General features: G+C 34.2%; 1 pseudogene; it reads right to left on the bottom strand.

The window, feature by feature from the left end:
* Positions 1 to 15,672: 15,672 nt before the first annotated feature.
* LOC120767402 lies at positions 15,673 to 16,429 on the bottom strand (annotated as a pseudogene).
* Positions 16,430 to 21,013: the final 4,584 nt, after the last annotated feature.

Here is a 21,013-nt window from a genome sequence, read left to right as displayed (position 1 = left end):
TTAGATGAATTTGATATGCTTCTGGGCGAACAAGGACTCAGAACAGTTAAAGCAGAGATTAACCTTTTCGAGTATAAGCTCAGTTGGAAATATAGGGCCAAGAAAGAAAGAGAAATTTTGCAAAAAATTAATTATAAGTAAGCAATGAAAAATATAGATCTGAAATTGAAAAAATAATGCAACAAAAACAAATCATAAATGACACACATAGACGTGCACACAGAAACTACAAAAATAATGCGCAGGTAATTTCTCTAAAATATTACTGGCCAAACATACGTAACGCTTGTAAAAAAGAAATACAAGGCTGTGAAATCTGTCTCACAAACAAATACGAACGCCGACCAAACAAAAAACCAATTGGTTCCGCACCTAGACTGTGTATGCTAATGTACATTAGCTCAACGGACTAATACTCAAAATTTTGAAACTTTAGAGAAATACCTTCAAGGAAAGATACATACAAATACGTCAACGAGATTCTTTCACAAATATACCCAAACGCAAAATTTTTAATGACTGATAACGATCTATCCTTTACAAGCATATGTGCACAACAAATTTACAAACGATTACAAATAACGCACACAAAAACGCCAGCGTTCCATTCTACTACAAACGAACAAGTTGAGCGTACGCACAGTACAATTATTGAAATCGCGAAAGTTTTAGCTGACCAGAATAATTCAGCACCGGAAGACCAAATTTTTGAAGCTGTTCGGCAGTACAGCAAAACCATACATTCCGTTACCAACGAGAAACCCGAGGACGTGTTTTATAATCAAAGGGGGCATCCCGACATCCAAGAACGAATAAAACAAAACCAGGAAGAGTCTTGCGTCATCATAATCACAATCGAAAGCAGCTGAACTATAATCCAGGTGACGTAATAATGGGTTGTCAAAAAAGCCTTGCGGTATTTTTATTATTTTTATTTTTATTGACCAATTCAGCGATTTTATCGCAATTTTCGGCGACAGGCCTTCCGGAGCGTGGCGCATCTTCGACCACCTCTACACCAGAACGAAAACGTTGAAACCATCGTTGTGCGGTGGAAATGGAAACTGTCTCGGGTCCATAAACTGCACAAATTTTATTGGCGGCTTGAGATGCATTTTTGCCTTTATCGTAGTAGTACTGTAAAATATGCCGTATTTTCTCTTTATTTTGCTCCATGTTTGCGACGCTATAACTCACGAACGACTTAAAAGAAACGACAATCAATCAAACACGTGTTAGCGCGTGAAATGAGCTTTCCAAAAAGGTATAGCATAACCAACAACAAACTGCGAATTAACCCGATGCGACGAATAAAACTAGAACTACGCGCTTTCAGCGCCAACTAACGAAAATACCGCAATACTTTTTTGACAACCTATATTTTTGTAATATATTCAGTGTTTTAGGGTATTATGATAGTATCTCATATACATACTTACATATATATCACATATACAAACATATTCATAATGAAATTATATTATACTAGCAGCCCGCCCCAGCTTCACACGAGTATTAAACAAACATTTCAAAAATTATAATTTTCTACACACTCTCCCTCACTTACTTTCTCGTTTTTGCGTGGGGTCATTAAAAAATAGTTAGATGAAAGAAATATGAACATTGAGTATATTTTTTTGTATTTCTATTATTTTTTTATTTAAATTTTTAAATTTAAAAAGACCTTTACAATAAATTTTACTTTCTCTGCTCCTGAAATATAATTTATTGAGTCAGAGCTTCCCTGTAAACGATATTTGATGTTAATTTACTTTGTGGCAGCAATATAAATTGATTTTCAGGACCTCCGACATGCAATAGACTAACATATATGTAGTTGGCCATGAGTAAAACATTCTTTTCGTAGGTCAATCCCTAAAAACTTGGGATCATCGGAATCCTCGGTATATGAGCTAGTTGACTAGCTGCTGGGCCGATGATAATGGTTGCTACAATTAAATTGTTCTTTAGTTCCATAATAGGCAGCCCCGTCGACTAAAATTCTTCAAAAGCTTAATTTGAATTCCATTTTGTAAAGCCAATTTATGTGGTGGCAGTCAAGAAGGGTTTAATGAATTTAAAAACTCCTGGGCATAATGAACTGCTTTTCCGATATTAGTTACGGCGTCTATCGATTTTTATTTTTTCCGGGAACTTTTTGAATAATTAAATCGCTTAGTTCGTTGACCCTAGCATTCCAGGGTGACACTATTGCCCTGGAACACAACCAATGAAATTCCTTCTCGTGCAAACTCTCGATGTCAGGGTATACTGCATCTATTAAAATTTCTGAACTATGGATTATTTGGCCTAGGGACTCATCCAGAAGAATATTACAACTACTCCTTAAATTTGGGGTGGGAAAAATTTCTTCCCCAAGTTTAAGCAGTTGCTGTGGAAAATCACCATCAGTGATTCCTCGAAGATGAGCTCTCATATTCGTCCGTAAATTTATATTTTCAATCGACTACCATAAGGGCGACGATATTATGATGATATCTGCTCGCGTAACTTTGTTAATGACAGGAAGAGTCTGTCAGAAATCTCCAGCAAATACAAAAGTTATCCCGCCTATGTGAGCAAAGGAGTTTCTAAGGTCTTTTAATTTTCTGTCCACGGCCTCTATATGTGCTTTATAGCTCATGGTGCATTCATCCCACATAATCAATGAGGCGTCTTGCAAGAGTTAACCAAGAGGCCCATTTTTGCGGATAGAAGATATTGATTGCTGTTCAAGATTTATGGATAACGGAAGTTTAAAAGATGAATCAATGAAACTAAAAACATTGAGAAGGTACAAATTGAATTCTGTATGATGTTCGATTTGACGGCTAACAGAGCTGATAGAATTGCAGTAAGGAATTCACCATTTACGCTGCTATTTAGCAGAAATTAGCACGTTCTCTGACAGAAATATATGTAAAACGACTGAATTCATGCGAAAATAAATAAAGAGAAACGCTTTGAAGAAAATATACAAAGTCCAAAGTCACACAGAGAACGTAAAAAAGCATTCTCTGAGTCACATACATATGCGTGATTATTTTGTATTATACGAGTATGAACTATTGTTTTCCGAAAAATGGTAAAAATTTTAATTTTTTTTACAAAATCGATAAAAATTAGGTAAAAATAATTTTAATTTTATTTCTCTTTAATTTTATTTTTTAATTTTTAAATAAATTAATATTTCAAATAAATTATATTTATTTCGACTATTACAAAGTGAAGATGTGCCAAATGAACTTCATTTCTTCAAAGAAAATTGGTAACCTTCATGAAATATGCATATTCGCATTATTTCGTTATCATTTCCATATTTGTACCAATAGAATTTCTATGACATATACATATGTATGTATATTATTTCTTTGGCGCATTTGTCTGTATGTTTACGAAAGCAAATGCGAGCCACATACATTCACAATAACAATCTGTCGAAGCACTGACGCGAAGACAAAGCGTCACAACATTGGTTGCTGGTAGAAAATCCAAGCTGTGCCGAAAAAAATAAACGAATGGCCGCCGATTGTCACCGCTTCCCTTGCCGCTGTAACAGCTTCGCCCACAAACTAGCGTAAATATGTATGCATATGTATGAGCTTGCATACATATCGACGCTGATTTTTGCGAGCCACGGAATAATATTTTAGAATTGACAAATATTGTAAATCGACAACAGCTATGTTGCCACTTTTTCACTTGTTTTCACAAGTTCTTCAATTTATGATTTTTGGCTTTTGTCATCGAAAAGACGCTTGTAGGCAAAGGCATGCTCGGGGAAATGCTACGGCGTCTGTTTTTATGAATGAAGCGAGGTCGCTTGTGGAATATGCGCCTGAGTTTATGAATGAAATCGTTTTTGTTGTAAAATTTACTACATTTGGGCTTAGCCAATTTGGCTGCCATATTTACTTGTGATGCTTCTGTTATTTAGACAACTGTTGTTTTTGTAGAACAATGCTTCAATTTTTTGTTGGTGACATATTTACATGTGTACGCATATGTATATTTGTGCATTATTTGTTCGGAAGTGTATACAAATACTATATATGTACATATAAGTATATATGTATGCATGTATGAACATGCAGATCAATGCGCGCAAGTTAACAAACTGTTGTTTGTCGCGAGTAAAAGAAATTATGCATATTTATTTGGGCAGTACACTTATTTTCGTGTTGCCTTTTTTATTCATAATTTCTTACTGACTACATTTTATAATCTTAGTGCTATTTATACTTGTGGAATGCGGCTGCTGTTATCTGCTTGCAACTTCTTTGTTGTAATTCGATATCTGTTATCTGGCTATCACTTGTTAGAACAAAGATAGTTTTGTTATGCTTATCAGTTTTTCGTTATGGAATTCTGTCTGTGGTGTTTATAATGCGGGAATTTTATTGTTTATTTAGGTTAAAACACATAGAGAGCGACAGACTGCAAACTACATCTGTCAAATATTAAAATGGGCAGTGTTATTTTGATAGCTGCACGACTACACGACTGCAGGCCGACAGTTGTCGTTCTCGCTAACTTCAATATCCTCCTATTTTTGCCAACGACAGTAGAATGGAAGATAGAAAGAGGAGGTAGAGTGGTGATGCCACTAATATGTAAAATGTAAAATTATTTACAGCTCTAACAAACTTGACGTTATTTTACAAATAAAAGCATAAAATAGCTATATTATAGCTCTATTATATCATTTGTAATAACAATTGATAATTTAAAGCAAAAATATTTACCTATTTACTTATTTTTGCATAAAAAATTTCATTTTGAACAAAATATTAAAATTTCATTGAAGTGAAAGGAATTAGTATGGTCACAACGAAATTGTGTACATACAAAATGGACAACTGCATTGTTTTGTGTACATGCCGGCCATTGTGTTGTTGTTGCTTCTCAAAATGTACATGTAGTAAGATGAACAACGACGTTTTCAGTTCACTGTCGTGCTGCTGCAGTCTGTCGCCGTCATTTTGTTCACCACTTAAGTGCGAAATTTACTTAGGCTATCGCCGAAGATCGTCGCTACCCTCCTTCTTAATATAAAGCATCCTCGCTACTTTGCTGCTAATTGCTGTTATTGTAAACGACTCATTTTGATCTCAAATAACTCATCGACCAGATATAGGCATATTATTCCAAGAATGCTCATAATCTGTCAAGATGTGAGCATTTTCTATGATTTGGAGTGGAGCGTTATTTTCATGAATTGTTTTACATTGTGCTGATTTATCGTTTAATATTCTGATAGTACAATTATCAGAATGTTCTGATTTACAAATATAGTGGAAAAATTCTTACATTTTGAAACGCTTTCATAATTATTGCATTTTGCTATCTTAGGGTCTAAATTAATTTTACCATTCTTTTGTGATAAAGGGTATACATTAAATAGTCTACAGTTGGTTTCGAGTATTGGTTACTTGAAAGTCATAATGATCCTATGGATCAGAATATTCCAATATATTAATTAGTGGAAGATCAACCTACTCATGGTTTATAAATTTAAGCACATCATTTAGATTAAGTGTGGCAGAGTAAAAATTTGTATATTTTTTTTATTAGTAGTATTAGTTATTGTTTGTAATTCGTTATAAATTTCTCCTATTATTAAATTCTCATTATTGCTTTAGGATCGAGTGTTTCACAAACTGCGAATTAATGCTCTTTTGTTTGTTATTATTTTCTATTAGCATATTAATTGAAGTTTTTATTTCGGTCGTCATGATCTGGTGTACCAGTTATAAATTTAAGTACAGAACCAAGAAAGTTAAGAGATCTTTCGGGCCTATATATATTTGGCATAAGTTGATTTTTTAATTCCTTGCACGAAAATAAACATGGGTTTCGGTCTGACATATTTTACAGCCAGTGCAAATAATTTTCTGCATGTGTTTGTTGTTGTGCCGGTGCACGAAGAGGAAATATCTGCAATTCGTGCACCGTGCAAGGGTTTTGCAAGAGCAAGAGAATACCCCTAATATAATATCGTTTATCAGTATAATGTGCGCGCACTGCTCTATATCATATGTACATACCCTGCCAACCACGACTACCCGCTTGAGACAAATATTCCAATACAACTACACATTTTTTCTCTATACACTAACACCAACGCACATTTTCGGGTTATTTTTTGTTTACCTAAATGCGATGAAAAAAAGTTTGTTTCATTGCTTGATTTATTTGAATGAGTGCGAAGGAGAAAACATAATTGTCAATCGTGACAAAAGAAAATCCCAAAAAAGATAATAAAAAAAAACGATTGAAAGACGCATGTCGTTCGTGATCGTACCATCGTAAAGGAGGCTCGTACAACAAGAAGGTAAGTAAATGAATTTTGTGTAATTTTTTAACAATATTTTGAAAATAATTACTTCATTTATTTTTATAGCATTGGAAATTGGAAGTAGCAGCAACAGCTATATCATCAGAAGCGGCAAATATCAATTGTTAAGTAAGTATGTGAAAAAAGTGTGTGTACTTTGAAATTGGACTGCGCAGTCCAATATAATACGCAAAAATAAATACATACATACATATGTACATATGTATTCTATGCGTTTAAGGCGGCCTGCACAATCCAAAATAATATGTGAAAACAAATGCTTGTTTTATATTTTAAATGATCGAATAATATTTATCTTTTCTTTCAGATGCTATTATTATTTTTATTTAATTATTCTTTCTTTTCAGATTTTATCACTATTTTTATTTAATATATTTTATTCTTTCAGATAATATTAATCTTTTTTTTCAGATATTATTATCATTTCATACAATTAATCTTTCTTCAATGTAATTACTATTTATTTTCAGGTATTAATAATCTTTATTATATTTTCAGGTATTTGTCTTTTATAATACTTTTCCACTCTTTTATTTTCAGCTTTTAATAATTCTTTTCTTTAATTAATCTTTTTTCAGGTATTAATTATTTTTTTAAATTAAATATATTTTTATTTATACATAAATTATAATAAATTTTATGTAAAAATTTAAAAAATAAAAAAAATAAAAATTTTAAAAATTAAAAAGTTTTCTTTTAAATTTTAAAAGTAGGAATTAAAAAATGCAACCCTGCATCAGCCGTCGATTGGGGATATTAGAGCAGGACAGATATACTTTTTTATATGACACTGCTGAATGAGAGCAACAAAGATGTATGATCACATGTATACGTACGTGAGTGGGTAAAATATCTGCCAGGCTTAAGAAACATTCTATATGTTTACCACCACGTTTACCACCATGTTACCTGCTAATTATCTGGTGTTTTACCCGCTCATGGTTGGCAGGGTATGTGTTGACATTGCCGGAAAAATAATGTATACACATACATGTAAACATGCCAAAATAAAGAGATAAAAGTTTGAAATTTACCATTATTTGTACAAAGCTATTTCTTAAAAAACCAATATAACTAACGGTAAATACACTTTTGCTCTATCCAATTCGTACGCGCTACGAAAAACGAGAGAAGTGAGACAATAGAAACACGCCGACTGTGCAATGAAAATAGCTTAAAAATTATCTGTTATAATAAATTAAATTGCAATATAAAATCATGTTTAATCGCCATAAATCGAAGGGAATATTGAATCAACCATGGTACTAATTTTTCGAAAACAATATATGAATTTGATTTAAATTCTATTAACTTATATTTTTATTATATACTTTATATCAAGTGCTATTTGTGATAGTAAAAATATTGAAAAAAATATTTCGTAATTATTACAAAAACAAAGGTAAGAAATATATTTCACAAAAATTTTAATTATTTTGGTGTTAAAACACCCACTAAACTCAGAGAAAAATATATGTTTGTTGATATGGGTTTGGAATGAGGTTATTGATCTAAAAAATCACATCAAATTATAAGCAATTATAATAAGTTATAAGATTTTTGTTGTTATTCATATAATTCGAACTTTCCTTACATTTGTACAAGCAGTATCGCTGAAGCTCAATGATTAATTGAGGATTACACGGGATCTCACATTCCATGTTATATTTTCCTTGGTTTTTGAAAGAATTCTTCTAGTATTTCATCAACTGACAGATCAATATCCCTATGAATATTCATTGATGCTAGACCATTAAGCCTATCCCTTTAAACTTGAAAAACTTCTTTCCGGTGATGCTATTGAAACAGGCAATAACGACAATATGCGTAAAATCTTGAAAACATTCCCAAAAGACGTTTTGTTCACTGCTTCTAAAGCTTCGAGATCATTCCGAAAATGCTTGCCTGAAGTTCGCTGTTTCCACATTTTCACCTCCGCAAGAAAGTTTTGTTCTGAACAGTTGATCACCCTTTCATAAAAAGAAAATATTTCTCGAGCTTTTTTAGCGCCAAATTCGTACTTTACGAAAAATACACAAAAATTTTCTAACACTGATCTGTGGTCAAGAATGCGGCTTTTCAAATGAGCAGTGTAAGTATCAAGAAAGGGAATATAAAAAGCAAAGCGGTAGTATGCCTCAGCGTCGTTCGTTTTCAAATTGAAGCTATTCATTTGGCGACTACTGTGGCGTGGTACCTTTATTTCTGTACCTAGTTCGGTGCATACTTCTTCAACGCTATTAATAAAGTTTTTTTCGGCGTTTTGTCGCATTTCTTCGAACTCTTTTAAAGCGTCGTCCGCTAATCTAATGGCTTCTGCGAGATCTTCATCTGGCGATTATAATTGCCGGCTGAGAGGTAAAACGACTGCATGTACGGATTGCATTTTGAAGCAGGAAATTTGGAATTCTGCAGCAGAAATCGAAGCGACGAGTAGTTGAAGTCTCCGGATCCTACCAAGTTACGATTCTTTCTAATGATTTAATCACGAACGGATGCAATTCGATGTGTGTCGATACGGCTTCATGGCTTTCAGCCCAACTTGTTGGGCATATAGAATTGACAACGAAGCGCGCTGATTAAATTTGAATTTGAAATATTATGGAAGAGCTATTGTGGTATTTATACATATCTTGCTTCCTTCTACTTTAATCTCCCTACAATTGCTGTTATCAGCGGTTGGCAGCGTTATTTGATTTTTTTTTCAACAAAAGGATTTACACATGTTTTTGTGTGCTGAAAATGATTCACAAGCGTAAAACTGGATAAAGGCAAATTTAATCGTACGCTTAACGCTACTCTGGGCATAAAATAAGCCTCTCAGACTTTATTTTCTGTTAAATGATGTTTTTTACAAGTGTAGGGCAATGTTTGGTCTTTGCGATTATTCAGTTCCATTTTTGTAAATTAATTAATTTTTGTGTCTTTGCAAATAGCAATTATGTTGCCGGGGGTCAATTGTGCAAATAATGCGCAGTATGTAATTACTATAAATTGGCACTTTACAGTGTCAGTAAACATCTTGTAAGAAAATCATGGTTTTCCTTATGTGTGTATTCGCATCGAATTAAAGTTGTATTTGTAAGTAACGTTTCATCTTTCATAATCTTCCATATTTTAGTCAAGTTGCTAAAAATATTAGATAAAAATAAAGTTAATCAACACTCTCGACTGTTTGTTGTCGAGAGTTTTCATTTACTTTAATACGACAAGGCCAGTAGATATACAAACATAATAATTAGATAAAAATAGTTTAACGACATTTGAAATAATATTACGAAAGAAGCTTGCTTGCGAAAATATTCATCAACATGTTCTTTTTTAGTAATATATCATGCGCATTATTATGCACCCATGCACACTATAACCTGCCCCTGCACACCATTTTACGTAGTACATGGTCGACTTTACAAGCTCCTCATTATCACGTGCATAATTATTTGTCAAGTTGCATAATTAACTCATTCTTTTCAACAGTATAATATGATTTTTCGCAATTCAACTATCCTTATACCCATTTTTGTGCACAAGACAAAACGTGTCCTATAATAACTGAATTTTCGCGAGGGAACTGCTATATTAAAAATACGTTGAGTAATAAAACTTTTCGTAAAACCCCCCAAAAAAGTTTTTCTGGATCCGCCACTGTTGATACAATTAGTCATTCCACAGATCTAATTAAGTTAATTCAACTACTTATTACGTCTTTTAAATTCAATATTTTTCGTTTATGAAACCATTTCGCTATTGATTCTATCATTTTCTCACTAAGCACGAGGCACGGTGTTTACACTTTTTAAATTACAGTTAACTGTAAAACTCGACAATACTATCTTTTCCTCTTTTTTAAAAGTACGTATTATTGCCTTTGTTATTATGCAAAAAAGTTACTATATAAATTAAAACTTTCAAAATAATTATACTACTGTTTCAAAGCAATTTTATTGTCCGTAACTGTATAGCATAGTGGTTTTTATATAATAATATGTTGCTTTACGAGTATAAGTGTTCTTTTGAGTGGTATGTTTTACTTCATACATACATACATACATCGATTTCTGGTTGTGATCCCTGTCTCGTCCTCAAATGAGTCAAGTTTGTTTATAATAGTTGTTGTTTTCTAAGCCTATGCTTTTGATTTCAACTGCAACCTTTTGCTCCTCTCTTCGTTATTCATATTATTCTACCAGGGATGCGATTTTTTGTGTTATTTTTCATAATTTTTTGTAATTACGTGCATGTATATATGTGTAAATATTATTATTTTTTATTTTTGTTTTCGTCATACATATGTACATATATAGTATACTTGAGCTTTGGTTTTCATTTCATCATTTTCTCACTTTTATCAAATGTTTATTTTATACGTACTTTTATCCAGGCCATTATATCGGCATAAACTTTAATACTACATACATATATGTACTTATATTTTTTAATTGAGGTGTGAATGTGTAAAATAATATCACTTATCATCGAAGCAAATTTAATAAAGCTTCAGTATCTACTTATTAGATGCTTCGTTAACAAAAAAATTGATATTAACTGTTTATCCTGCTATGATAACATTTTAAAGGGAAAACAGTTACCCTGAGCAAATAAAGGTCTCAGAATCTGATGTTGACGTTGAGATAAAAAAATTATTGGACCACACTGCGTCACAAATGTAATTAATGAACGCAATGAGTCCTCTAATTACCTATTATCCATAGCAAAATGTGGCTCTTTTGACAGTTTTTCTGGGCAAAGCGAATATAAGCAGAAATTTTAAAATAATAATTTGGAAGACAATAATCTATTTGTCACGACATACATATGTCCCTCTACAACTAATAATAAAATCGCAAAATGATGAAGAGCACATTCGAATTCAATTTCAAAAGTAATGAGTTCAATCAATCCTAAATGCTTAACTTCAAAGTATTCCTGGAATTTCTTCCTTCGTCAGCTCACGAAATTTTAATTCACTCTCCCGATGTTATCAATATGCACTAGTTTCAATTGGAGAGCTCTCAGAATAATCTGCTGAGTCAAGCAATAAGGACGTTAAGATGTATCGATTTCATCACACTCGAAAGAACTCACGGGTCGCTACAAATCAGGACTTGCTAAACCGATTACTTTAGAGCTTTGATCCTTTCACCAGTCAAAGAAAACTTCCTCTTCTTCTTCTTTACTGGCGTAGACACCGCTTACGCTATTATAGCCGAGTTAAAAACAGCGCGACAATCGTTTCTTATTGGATATTCCAAGCGAAGCCTTCTTCACTTGGTCCTTCCAACGGAGTAGAGGTATCTTTTCCTCTGCTTGCCCCGGCGGGTACTGCGTCGAATACTTTCACAGCTGGTGTGTTTTCGTCCATTCGGACAACATGACCTAGCCAGTGTAGCCGCTGTCTTTTAATTCGCTGAACTATATCAATGTGGTCATATATCTCATACAGCTCATCGTTCCATCGAATGCGATATTCGCTGTGGCCAACGCGCAGAGGACCATAAATCTTTCCCAGAACTTTTCTCTCGAAAACTCGCAACGTCGACTCATCAGTTGTTGACATCGTCCAAGCCTCTGCACTATAGAGCAGAACGGGAATTATGAGTTACTTATAAAGTTTGGTTTTTGTTCGTCAAGAGAGGACTTTGCTTCTCTATTGCCTACTCAGTCCGAAGTGGCATGTGATTGGATTGGATTTCCAGGCTGGATTTCCAGGCTGACATTGTAAGTGGTGTTTACGCTGGTTCCAAGATAGACGAAATTATCTACAACTTCAAAGTTATGACTGTCAACAGTGACGTGAGAGCTAGTGCGACGACGGTTTGTTTGATGACAGGAGATATTTCGTCTTGCCCAAGTGAATGGCGATCAGAGAACTTTCCTCACTTGCGTGAACTTCTACAATTGACTCCATCCTTCACAAAGAAAACTATCATGCAAAATTAAATTAATTTTATTAAAATCAGTTTTTGATTGTTTTAAATAATATAAAAAAAATCCATTTTTCGTTTATAAACTTTTTTATTTTAATATAATTAATTAAAACACGTTATCATTGGGGAATGGCGGAGTGGGAAACGGGAGAGGGACATTTTAAAAAGCTTTGGCAAAAGTTTTACTTTTATATAGGCAGTGGAAGTAGTTTTGGCCTCTGATTCCATTCAAGACCGACCGCTGAGCGATGGCAAAAGCTAAAAATCAGAAATTAAACAATTTCTGATATTCTTCTAGAAGGGAAAAGTGCCAGCCCGCAAAGTACAGAAATTGTCCGTTTAAAATATTTTACAATTTCAAAAAATTTTCCCGCGGCTCGCAAAAATCTGCGTCGATATGTATGGAAGCTCACACAGAAACATACAAATTTACGCTGGTTTGTATGCGAAGCTGTCGGCACAGCTCGGATTTTCATTCAACGCATTGACTTTTTGAAAAAGCGTGAGCTTCGGCTACAAAAGCTACAAAGTTGTGTGTATACAAATTTACGTATGCGTATGGTTCTTTTTGTTTACGCGCTCACTTAATTACATACGTGAATATGTACGACCGATTGGTCTTTTAACATGTTATGAAAACTTTTAAGGGAAGATCTATTAATATTTCCAGATTTTATCTATTTCAATTAAACATAAACAAAATTTTATATCGCAGTTTATATCAAGTAAACTAAAAAACTAGTTGCACAAAAAAATAGGAGTATTTTATTTAATAGGAGACCGTTCTATCATTTTAATATATAATGCTTCCAAAGTTTGAGAGAATATTAAAATAATTAATGTTTCGTTGAATAACCTCGATTTCTTTAACACAGCTTCACATCTCCGAGGCATGGAGTCTATGTGATCCTGCTAACGTTTTTATTGGTATTCCTTTCCAAGCTTCTTTCACTACTTGCCATAAATCTCTCAAATTGGTTGGTTTCTCTTCAGCTACTTTCTTCTCGATAACTGTCCACAGGTTTTCAATGGGGTTGAGGTCAGGAGACCGAGCTGGTCACCACATAAACTAAACTCCGTTGGCCCTAAACCTTTTTTCGCGCACTTACTAGTATGTTTAGGGTCATTATCCTGTTGATATACCCATATCAATGGCATATTCCATGAGGCATGTGGTAACATTACCTCATCTAATATTTTGACATACATATGCCCTTTGGTCCATGATGCCTTCAATTAAGTGAATTGGATCTACACCACAATGTGAAAAACGACCACATACCTTGATTTGGCATCGTCATTTATAACGGTTTTTGTGGTAAACAGGGGATTATATTCTTAGTTAAGGGACGTCAGACAAAGTTCCTACAGCCTGTACTACAAAATGACCAAACTTTGGATTCGTCTGACCACAATATGTTCCGCCATTTAGACGCGGGTCAGGAGCAAATGCCTACGAACAGTTTTAGTTTTAACTGACAAATTTAGTTCGTCATGGATGCTCCTGGCTGAAGCAAAAGGATTAATTTTGCAGTAGCGTACTATATTGCGATCGTCTGCAGTGTATGTTTTGCGCTTTCGTCTACGAGTTTCATTTTTGTTACTATAATTTAAGGCATTTGAGGAGAGCATTTTTCGATTTCTTGGATCTCTTTATAAGTTTTTCCTACACTTCTCAATTTTTGTATCGTTTCCCGCTTTTCCTCTGTAGAATGCTTTCCTTTACCTACTGCAGAAAAACGCAATGATTAAATAAAATAATAACTAATTAAAAATGCTGCTAGATTATAGAACTATACTTACTTTTCTAATTTTGTAAATATTTTTTGTGTTAATTATTATTTTGAAAACGAAATATTTAACACTCCTATTATTTTGTGGAAAGCAATAACAAGTGTCTCCGAGAACTAGCAAAGCAGATGTAGAATAGCAATCATCACAATAAAAATTTGTTTTGTATTTTAATGCTAGTACTCCGTTATGTGTACCGTTATTGTTTCGCGCCATTTACATGTGATTTAAAAAAGTTATGCCGGCAAACACATTTTTCATATTGATACTCCTAATTAATTAAATATTTAGTCGACAACATAAACATGATTTTATGATATACATATTTCAAAATATTTTAGGGAATTTATCATGGAATAGTTGAATGTATATAAAAAATATATTTAAATTATATGCAGGGTAGTTTGCGCATAGCAAATATACGAATCTGTAAGCGTACATTCCTTAACATCGGAAATAGCATTATTTTTCTAATTTAACACTGAAAATACTCAATTCTACTATTTTTGAGTCCTCTAATGTTAAATTAAGTAAAATCCGTTTATAACATTTTTAGTAACATCCTCTAATCGTGACGAAATAGAGAAGTTAAACAGTAGCGGCGAGATGGCACCACTCCGCGGAATCCCCTATTTAATTCTAAAATTATTACTTTGAAACAGTACGGATGATTGCTGACCACTCAGATTATTGCTGACAACTTGACAATCTTTTGTAATGATGAATACTTGCCCGACTTTCAAAGCGAAACGAAGTGGTTAAAAATATTCGATTGCCTTGAAGAAAAGGAAAGGTGTACATGCCGCTAATATTAATTGACTTTTAAGGTTTATTTGTCTGCTCATTATTTTGCAAATGTGAAGTGAAATAAAACCCAATGTTTTGAAGATAAGAAAATTTGGTAGCTTTCCAATAGATTTGGTGGCAACGCTGGTTGCGAGTTATACTCTAAATTTCGCACTGTGAATTAATTTATTAATATTTTTAAGTTTTATAAGATTTCAAAAACTAAATAGAAGTTGCTTCTATTAATTTGATGTAACATATAGTATGTAACATTTTTAAGATTTTTATTTTATGATTGGATGGTGCTATCATTGGCAATGCACGCATCTGGTTAGACGTGCGAGTCAGGCTGTTTCGAAAATGTCAATTGCAATGAATACGAACAAAGCATAATGTTCTGTATGGCATCCAGCATATATGTTACATTCCGTCATGTTTGGAAATGCATTAACCTGGTAGTGGTTGCGCAGTGAGGGAGAAAATCGCGCAGCCTAAATAAGGTTGATGCTTTTTGACAATTATAAATACACTCAGTCCTTTTTTACGCGACTATTGGTTCTGCCACTAATCGCGTAAAAAAAATAAAAGTTTTCCAATATTAACTGACGAATTGGTTCCGAATATAAAAAATATCGCGTATAACAAAATATACGCGCAAAAAAATATTCAAAAACAATACAATAAGTTTCAAATTTCAGACTTATAATTTATTCATTCATAACAAAATAAAAAATACAAAACAAAAACCATATATATAAGAGAAGAAAATAGAAAAGAGGTAGATTTATTCAAAAAACCGTTGAATGCTGTTTAATCACTGTCATTATCCGTAGTGGAAATTATTCTTAGCCGCTTATTTTGATGGCCGGCACTGATATCACTAGAATTTGTATCAGAATCAATAGTAAGAACTATGGATTGATGTTCTGATTGACTTAGCATCTCCGACTGAGTTTGCACCATAAATTCAATTAATTTTGTTTGAATGTTCTAGTTATTTATATCTTAAAATGCAGAGACTCAATTATTTTTGAAAAGTTCGTGCACGTTCGACATCAGTATCATTTGCTACTAAATAATTTTCCAATTCTGCTGCAAGTTTAAGACCTTGCTTAATCGTCTCTGCTTTAATTGGATGCTCGTCTATCTCGGTGTCGCTGCCATTTTCCGATTCGATTATTTCCGTAGCTATTTCAATCAAATCGTCATCATCGAGCTCTCGGTCTAGAAGAATCTCGTCAATATCTTCTCTCGTCATATCTGCAAGAATTTCTCCTCCCGCGGAGCGTGCTAAATCAATGATATCTGAATAATTAGTTGAATTGCTTGTTACGGACATAACACTTTTAACACATTCTGGCCAAACAAATTTCCAGCATGCGTTTAACGTATGTTGCCTTATTTCAGAAATTGCTTTTGACGCGTACAAGATGCAATCGTTGATAGAAAAATTTTTCCAAGCATCGGTGAAGTCCAATTCAGGATTTTCCTCCAGTTTTTCCATAATGCACTGAAAAGTTTTTTTGAGGTAGTACATTTTAAAAGTAACAACAATGCCTTGATCCATCGGTTGGATAATTGAATTTCAATAAACTTCGAAAACCATCCACCACTAGCTGAAAATTCGTTTTCTTAGTTCGATGTTAATCGATTAAAAATACATAGAGCTTTTTGTTTTATTGTTGTAGTATCAACTGGGATTCGTTTCTGGTTGAGATCCTCAATCCAAATTGTTAATAGGTTTTCCATTTCTTCAATAAGAACATTTCTTGAGTATGAAGTTTTCTTCGAATTTACATTTTTACCGGAAACTACAGATTTTCTAATTGCATTTTAATTTTTTTTTATTGTCCGCACTGTAGATTCACTGAGTCCAAGCCTCTTCCCCACATTTGTTGGGCCAGCTTCTGCTCTAGATAGTCCAAAACTTTTATTTTTGTTTCTAAAGAAATTACTTTGCGTTTTTTATTTTTTCCTGAAATAGCTTCCATTGTAAAGCTAGCAAAAATTGAAATTCTTTAAAAAAAACGAAAAAAAGCAATCGCGTTAAAGTGAGAAATTCGCGTAAAAAAGGGAATTTGCGCTGCGTAAAAAGAGATCGCGTAAAAAAAGGACTGAGTGCACTGCATTCATACCGTATCGATAGTTTGCGGTAGTATGTTTTCGAAGTCAGCCTCACTGTAAAATTTTGTTTTGTTGGTAATATTTCATCTTTCAAACTAAACAAGGAATATCATTATAATAAAAAATTCATTTTCGTAAAAAATGAAATACATATACATACATATGTACATAGATTCAATAATTTTGTCATAAGTTGACAATGTATGACATAAAATTGGTATATTTTGATCGTACATACTTATTTTCAAAGGCATAAGTCTTTCCCTAGAAATGGCAAACAGAAGGATAACAAACAAAAAAAGAAGGAACTTCAATTTATAACAATTTTCTCCCATTCAGCCATCAAAGCTTGCTTAAGAATCTCCTTAGACGTTATATGGATCTTTCAAATCCTCTTTTTCCAAGAAATTCCAAATATGTTTAGATTTACATCCGGAGATTGAATTAGTTACCTAGTATGGTAGTATAAAAGCCACTCATTGCCGAGGTAAGAGTGCTTAGGATCATTGATCTGAAATAGGAACTCCACTTTTATCTTAGCTGCGTTGCACTCTGTTAAAGGCTTTTCTTCAAAACTTTAAATAATGGTGTTTGTAAATTCCAGAATCAATATACTATAAAAGATTCCCGCTGTGCAAATACACCAGGTTTCCACCTCGATGTTTAACAGTTGGTGTTAAATTGTGTATATACTTTTTCGACATACTTTTTGAGCGACATCCCAACCAAATCGAATTAGGTTCGTCAACGTACTTTCTGGCAAATTCAATCCTATTTTTGCGATTCATCAGAGATATTAAAGTTTTTTTGCGGACAGTTCGTGCATTGCAAAAGTAAAACAAAACAAGAAAGAATGGGCTAAATTCGGGTCTAACATATCATACTCTTGCAACTTGTAAGTACCTGAGTAATATCTTTAGGTGCATAAGGCACCTAAGGTAAGTATCCATCCGATTTTATTCATTCTAGGCACAAATATACACTGCTATTAAAAAAATCGCTAACCCATTTTTATTGACATAACGTACATATTCCGGAGCAACCCAAGGAGGTGACCTAGTAACCGATGCCCAGAGCGTTCTAAAATTGTGGAGGAATACTTCTCCAGCCTCCTGAATGGCAGTGAATGCATAACGCCAGGTGAAGGCGAACCCGATTCCCCATCAATGACGATGTAGCAGACGTTCCATTGTCCGACCATGAAAAGTTCGAATAGCAATCACCCGTCTGAAGAACAATAAAGTGGCGGGGGCCGATGGATTGCCGGCCGAGCTATTAAAACACGGCGGCGAAGAACTGATAAGGAGCATGCATCAGCTTTTTTGTAAAATATGGTCGGACGAAAGCATGCCCAACGATTGGAATTTAAGTGTGCTCTGCCCAATCCATAAAAAAGGAGACCCCACAATTTGAGCCAACTACCGTGCGATAAGCCTCCTCAACATCGCGTATAAGGTTCTATCGAGCATATTGTGTCAAAGATTAAAGCCCACTGTCACCAAACTGATTGGACCTTATCAGTGTGGCTTTAGACTTGACAAATCAACAACTGGCCAAATATTCACCATGCGCCAAATCTTGGAAAAGACCCGTGAAAAGAGAATCGAAACACACCACCTCTTCGAAAATGAAAGTGGTATATAGGAAATAGGCGTGGTTTTAGCCTGATTCCGCTCAATTTCACAATGTAACATAGGAGTATCAAAGGAATATTATGTACCGAACTTGGTTGAAATACGTCAAGCAGGTCCCAAGATATGTGATTTGACCTAAAAGTGGGCGGTGGCACGCGCATTGTTAAATTTTCACTTATTGCGCTTTTAGTAGTTTGTAACAGTACCGTTATATGAAGAGTGGGCGGGGTTAATACCCAATTTAATCCATTTTGTAAATAGAAGTTGTTATAGTATTTGCTCTTGGCGAATTTGGTTGTCGTAGTTTTAGTGGTTTAGGAGTTATGTACTGGGCATCACGACCACTTTTTAAAAAAATGTTAAGCACGCATGTACACCATGCTTTGCTATTCCCTGTGTCAAATTACAGTTTGTATCTTAATTGAATGCTTAGTTATGACACTTTATGGGTTGTCGTTTAATGACATTTTGTGCCTGTGGCACCTACAACGCCCATCTACGAACTCATCCTCGCTTGTTTGCCAAGTTTAATCAAGAAATCTCAATTGTTTCAAAAGTTATCGCTTGCACAGACGGACGGACGGACAGATAGTCAATCGGATTTCAACTCGTCTTGTCATCCTGATCACTTATATAAATAACCCTATAGATAGATCGATTAGTTTCAAAAAGTTGACCTGGTCCCTTTCCTTAATAGGCCTTTTGTATATTGGTAGTTGAAAATGTCTTTTTCTAATCAAACTTCAACTTATTTTTTTTTTAATTTTATAATAATAAATAAATAAACAAATATTTGGTCGACCACGTTTTGCCATTTTTCCGCTAGAGGTATTATTCCATCAGTGTAAATCGAAATTCCGATATAATCTTTAATTTATGTTGGTTAGCACCGTTAGCATTCCATATACAGATATTTAGTAAGCTCGTTTTTCTATATACATACATATATAAAATTAAGTGGCAAAACTTCCTGTTCGCATACTCCTCCTAGACGGCTTGCCCGATTTCAATGAAGGGGTGATTGGGGTCTGTTTGGAGGGTGCACATAAGAAATTTAATGTGTGTATCATTGCACGTTGTGCAAAAAAAAAAAAAAACAAAAAACGAAACAACTGGCGGATGTGTACAATTAATAAAAAACATTGACATCGCATGTTGATCCTTTTTGCCTGTCATTCGTTCTTTCTATGGATGACTACCAAGCTAACAAGAATGCACTCAGTGTATCAAAAAAATGGTTCAACATTGTGTGTATTTTTCTCAGATTTCAACGTGATTAACATTCTGCGTACAACACAAAGCAAGTGAGTATTGTTGTGGTTTCAAATGTGATGCCATGCGGTTCGATTGTCGCTTGAAAATGCGCGGTGTGTGTAAAAAAAGTCTTTCAACATTGTGTGTTTTTTCCAGGTTTAATTCCATCGATTTGCTACATTTATTCGAACCGATTTTGTGTTTTCTGCTGACCGTGCAAAACACAAAAAGGAAGTTAGTATTGTTATTGTTTCGTAAGTGCTTCCATGCGGTTTGCAAATACACTGTTGGTGGGTCATATTGCATACGCGTGTGTTGGTAAAATACATAGTTTAAGATGTAGTTTTAGGTTAATTTTTATACTCTCGCAACAATGTTGCTAAGGAGAGTATTATAGTTTTGTTCACATAACGGTTGTTTGTAAGTCCTAAAACTAAAAGAGTCAGATATAGGGTTATATATACCAAAGTGATCAGGGTGACGAGTAGAGTTGAAATCCGGATGTCTGTCTGTCCGTCCGTCTGTCCGTCCGTCCGTGCAAGCTGTAACTTGAGTAAAAATTGAGATATCATGATGAAACTTGGTACACGTATTTCTTGGCTCCATAAGAAGGTTAAGTTCGAAGATGGGCAAAATCGGCCAACTGCCACGGCCACAAAATGGCGGAAACCGAAAATCTATAAAGTGTCGTAACTAAGCCATAAATAAAGATATTAAAGTGAAATTTGGCACAAAGGATCGCATTAGGGAGGGGCATATTTGGACGCAATTGTTTTGGAAAAGTGGGCGTGGCCCCGCCCCCTACTAAGTTTTTTGTACATATCTCAGAAACTACTATAGCTATGTCAACCAAAGTCTACAGAGTCGTTTTCTTCAGATATTTCCATATACAGTTCAAAAATGGAAGAAATCGGATAATAACCACGCCCACCTCCCATACATAGGTTATGTTGAAAATCACTAAAGGTGCGTTAACCGACTAACAAAAAACGTCAGAAACACTAAATTTTACGGAAGAAATGGCAGAAGGAAGTTGCATCCAGGCCTTTTTTAAAAATTGAAAATGGGCGTGGCCTCGCCCACTTATGGACCAAAAACCATATCTCAGGAACTACTCAACCGATTTCAACGAAATTCGG

Source organism: Bactrocera tryoni, chromosome 2 (genome assembly GCF_016617805.1).
Source record: "Bactrocera tryoni isolate S06 chromosome 2, CSIRO_BtryS06_freeze2, whole genome shotgun sequence".
NCBI classification, from domain to species: domain Eukaryota; kingdom Metazoa; phylum Arthropoda; class Insecta; order Diptera; family Tephritidae; genus Bactrocera; species Bactrocera tryoni.
The sequence above is the reverse complement of the archived record's forward strand: the minus strand, read 5'-3'. Positions and strand labels throughout refer to the sequence as shown.